The sequence below is a fragment of the Zingiber officinale genome, chromosome 3A, assembly GCF_018446385.1.
Source record: "Zingiber officinale cultivar Zhangliang chromosome 3A, Zo_v1.1, whole genome shotgun sequence".
Classification (NCBI taxonomy): Eukaryota; Viridiplantae; Streptophyta; class Magnoliopsida; order Zingiberales; family Zingiberaceae; genus Zingiber; species Zingiber officinale.
The window spans coordinates 147180450-147185655 of NC_055990.1; positions in this window are offsets into that span (position 1 = coordinate 147180450).

Below are 5206 nucleotides of genomic sequence, written 5' to 3' on the forward strand. Positions count from 1 at the left end.
TTAAGATATTTTTGAATGGATAAATTTTAGTTATGATGGCTAATGGTTATTTGGTAGATGAAGATTGTTGTTATTTATTAGCGTAACGTTAGATTGTTGGACTTGGATAAATCTTTTCTTGCTAGATAAAAGATTGTTTGGCTTCCTACAAATTGCTTTATTCAAGTAGTGAATTGTGATTGCTTCCACAGTTTCACGTAACTTATTTGGTTGATAAACATAATTTTTAAATATTGCAAATGAGTTATTTAGTTGTATATATTTCTTTTCTTAGGTAAAAATCTAACATATCACTATGGTAGATAGCTAGTGAAACATATGATGAAAAGGAAAAAAAAATTCACTAATTCCATTTCTAGTTGTTTTACCAATGCAATCAGTTTTTCTTTAAAAGAACAAAGAGATTGCACAACAATTTGTCAGCGATCAACTAGTTTCATGCACAACTACAATTTGATATTTTGTTGTCTACTAGACTGAATGCCATTACTCGGTCCAAATCTTTCATAAGCTTTGGTGGCGTGTGATAGATTGCCTGCTGTTTAATTTTTGTAGCCATCAGTTTGTTTTTGCCCATCAACTGTAGTGCAGTGTAGTGCTTCGAGTTTTTGAGATACCTCACAGCCACTGTCGAGCCAAATTGCTGCCAATGCCATTGCATGCCCTAATGAATACAAGTATCAAATGCAACTTGCAAGTTCACGCAGCTGTTCAACATCAGTATTCAGTAATACAAAGATAAGAATAAATGAATAATTTAAATATTTTTAAGAAAAAAAAAACACTTCTTTGATTAGATCAGATCAGGTAAAAAAATCAAAAATTAAAAATCTCAAAGAACAAGTTCTGTCATCTGTGCTCCCACCACTGGGTCCACAGCTCTAATAGATTCATTTTCAAATTAGTATGTCTATTTCATGTTTATTCATGGAACAAGAGGTCACTCACCACTGGCTTACCTTTTAGAATGACATTTTGCTCTTCCCTAACCTTTTATACTTTGCCATCTTTTGCAAGATAAAAGACGATTTTGAATTCTGATTCGAAATAGTTAAACCAGTTTATCGGTTTTAACCGGTTCCGATTAACCGGTTTATCAATTTACTATTTAAACCGGCAAAAAAAAAGAAAAAAAAGAACGAAACTAAACCGGCAAACCGGCAAAAACTGGTTAACCAAAACCAGTTAAAACCGATAAATCAATTAACCGGTTAACCAGAACCAATAAACTACCAGTTCCGGTCCAATTTTCGATTTTTCGATTTTTTTGCATAGCCCTAGTCTTCCCTTCATAGGGAAATTGAAGAACTTTGGCTAGTTGCTAAATCGCGGGCATGTGTTGAGGTAGTGCTGAAACAGAAAGTCTATTCAAACCTGGAGAGCCAAGCTCAATTCATAATCTATTTGAAAGAAAAACATGCCTCTTCCATGTCCCTTATGTAGGAAGAAGCAAAGATTAAAGATGAAACAATTGCTTAACAATGGCGCATTCTTCAATTCACTCAAGATGAGCTAGAAAAAGCAGGGGTGCCAACTCCCCGTTGGCACCGACAGAGAATTTTAAGCACTTAAATGACCTTTATGTTCTTACTGATGAGATTTTGAGGAGCGCTCCTCTATAATTTATCAATTAAATGCAGACCTGATCGGGTTTCAGTCTTTACTCTTGTCCTTTTACCTTTTTCCCACTGGAACTCCCTTTCTTCATGCATACATCTTTAACAAAAAGGGCGTTTTTGAATATCCACGAATTACGTGACGATAGCGACGTTAATTGCCCACAGAAAAACTACTTCTCTGAGCCTTGGCAAGGGCCCTGCTCGTCTATCACCCCTGCTGTTGTGAGTTTAAAATACTGTCCGAGAGGTAGTTGGAAGGCCTTGCTCGCTTATAACCCTCGTTGGGGTGAGAGTCTGGAATGCCGACCGAGAGGTCATTGGCCATGAGAGCATGCTCACTTATAACTCGCGCTGAGGCAAGAGTTTAGAACGCTAATCGAGAGGTCGTTGGTGACCAAGGGAAATGAATCTGTGGACCTAACCTTTGCGACCCTTAAAGTAATCTGTGATCGTGACTCCTACCTCAATACCTTACCATTATTCCTTCCTTCGACCTTTCTTTCTTTCTTTCTTCGACCTTTCTTTCTCCGCTTGTTCCTACTTGTCCCTCGTGCATCTCCTTTGTAAGTGTTTTTCCTTCATCATCTTCTGCTTCCTGCACTTTTCTATCAGGTAATGGCCGGCAAAGCGGTAGTCCCCTGGTATGCATACTTCCATCCTGATTTTGATAAGAGTGACCTTAAGTCGGTACACTTTAGCTTGCAGCTTTCTGAAGCATACAAGCTTCGCCTTCTTGGGCTGACGATCATCCTTGTCCTCCTCCCGCTGGCTTCGTGACCTTCTTCAAGGACCAGCTTCTTGGTAGTCTGTGTTATCCTATTTCTCCCTTCTTTTCATCGTTGAGTCAGTATTTTGCTATTCCTTTATCCCAGTTTGCCCTCAATGTCTTTCGTGTAATATGTGGAATGATAATTCTGTGTCATCTATATGAGATTCCATTAACTCTCCAACTTTTTCATCATTTCTATTCCCTCAAGCGATTAGAGTTGGGTGTCTTCATGGTGCAATCTAGGACCACGTACAAGTTTTTCGAGGACATGTCTTCTTCCAATAAAGGTTGGAAGTCTCGTTTCTTTAATGTACAGTTGTCCGAGTCAATTATCTGGCTTGTTGAATGACATCCCAATCTTCTCTCTCCTTTTGAGTTGAGTGATCATCAGCACCGGCCAAATTGCTTCATGACTTCTGAGAAATTGGTTGGGGTGTAGTTTCGACTCTCCTCCTTGCTGCGGGAGAGTGTGTTGTACACCTTTAGGTTGAGCCCCATCCGAACGCCTTTGACTGCGCCTTTTGGTAAGACCAAGTGACTCTCTTTGTATGTTTTCACTAACTGAGGTATTTTTTTTTACCTATAAAAGTCATCATGTTCAGAGCTTTCACCCTCGACTCCTCTACAATGTCCAGCGACATCCCGAGGAAGCGTGGGAGAGAGATTATAGCTGACCAGGAGGTTTCCCTGGCCAGCGCTTCAGTGGGAGTCTCTTCCCAACAAATAGGGGGGCACGAGGTTCTTGAAAAAGAATCTCGCCCCACAGCAGAACCTTCGACCGCCACTGTATCTAGCGAGAGGACTTCTTCTCCAGCGGTCGGCCAAGCCTCACATTCACCCGTTTTGGTTTTGCTTCCTACCCAAGAAAGGGGTCGGCCAAGCCTTGCTTGGTGCCCAAGTAAGGGGTCGGCCAAACCAAAAGGAAAAGAAAAGAAAAAAAAGAAGAGATTTTTTCTCAACAGAATTAGAGATTTTTCTAAAAAGAATTACGTTGATTCTTTTTTCAAAATTTTCTAAAAAGAATTATATTAATTCTTTCTTAAGAAATTTTTCTAAAAAAAATTATTTTAATTCTTTCCTAGAGATTTTTCTAAAAAGAATTATGTTGATTCTTTCTTAGAAATTTTCTAAAAAGAATTATACTAATTCTTTCTTAAGAAATTTTTCTAAAAAGAATTATGTTAATTCTTTTCTAGAGATTTTTTTAAATAAAAATCTATTACTTTTTCTCCTTTTTTATTTGGGGCAAAGGGTTATAAAAGGAGAGGAGGTTGTGCCACAACAATCAACAATTCAATTAAGAATTGATAAGTTTCTCTCCACAACTAAAAATCCTCTCATTTCCCTTAAGGTCGGCGCCCCATTCTTTCTTTTCTTTCCTCTAGGGTTGGCGCTCCACTTCTTTTTTTCTTCCCTTTTCTTCCCTCTAGCGTCGGCGCCCCATCTTCTCTTGGTGGCCGGAGCTTAGAGGAAAAGAAAACGAAGAGACGAAGCACCTTAGTGGCCGGCGATTTGGAGGAGAAGAAGAAGGAGGCATTCTTTTCTTTGCGTCTTTTGGTGGTAGGCGGCTTGGAAACAAAAAGGGTTCGGGTGTTTTTTTGTCTTGGTAGATCGTCGCCCACACGACATCCAAGAAGATGAGAGGAATACGACAGAAGATCAAGAGGTCTTTGTCTACAAAGAAAGGTACAACTAGTTATTTATTCCGCAGCACAACTAGTTTTGTTTTCTTTGTATGGATCCTGAAATATCAACACAAAAGGCTAGCGATTTTGTATTTTTGTTTTTGTGCTTCGATTTGTGTTTCGATCTTGTGCTTTGATTGTGGTCTCTGTAGTTAAACCTAAGGTTACTGTGAGAAGTTTAAATATTCAATTTCTTTGAAAGGCTTTGTCTAGGAAGTGGTGGATGATCTCATAACCAAGAAGACCTAGTGTTTCACCTACGACCTAGAAGTCGATCCTTGAAATAAATATTTAATCAACTTCTGTAATATGGTTTAACTTCAGAAGAACACAAGGGTTGAACCTGGAGTAAAAATGTTAAGTTTCGTTTTCAATCCAGGTTTAACTTTGAAGAACGAACTTGGAGTAAAAATGTTAAGTTTCGTTTCCAATCCAAGTTTAACTTCTGAAGAGTACATGGGTTGTCAGGAAAAGTTCTGTGGTTGTACATATTTTGTTGTACAGGGGAAATAGAATGGTATTCTAAGTAGCACCCAGCATTGCCATCCCTTCAAGTGCTGGGTCGAATCCCCTCTTCCAGCACTTCTCCCAACTGTGGCCAGGTGCAACTTCATGGTGCCCTGGCCGATTCGTGGAAGAACATCGCCGACCAGATTTTGGAATATCCTCAACTAGACTTGGTCGACCAGTTCTCTCAATGAATAGTGTCAGTAAGTCTTATCTTACACTCTTTACAGACCTGTGTCATGGGCCTGAGTCTTTCCTAGTACGTGGTCGGTCTGCATCGGGAGAATGAGTCCTTGAGGGCTCGAATTCACGAATTGGCGTCTCCTGCAATCGTGAGTCATACTTTTGATCTGACGACCCCCAAGAGCCTGATTCAATCCCACTTACGGATGGATAAAGACCATACTCGAATTGCCCTAGACTTGGCCCATGCAGAGTCTGAGAAAGTGAAGTCCCTGGAGGTCGCCCTGAAGACCAGTGCATCCAAGCTTAAGTCAGAGGGCCTGAGGCGCGCTCAAATCTTGACGGCCTTGGAGGCAAGGGACACAGAGGTTACCAACCTCTCCTCCTAACTACGGGACCTCCAAAAGGCACATGCCTCCCTACAAATAGACCTAGCGGCTAAA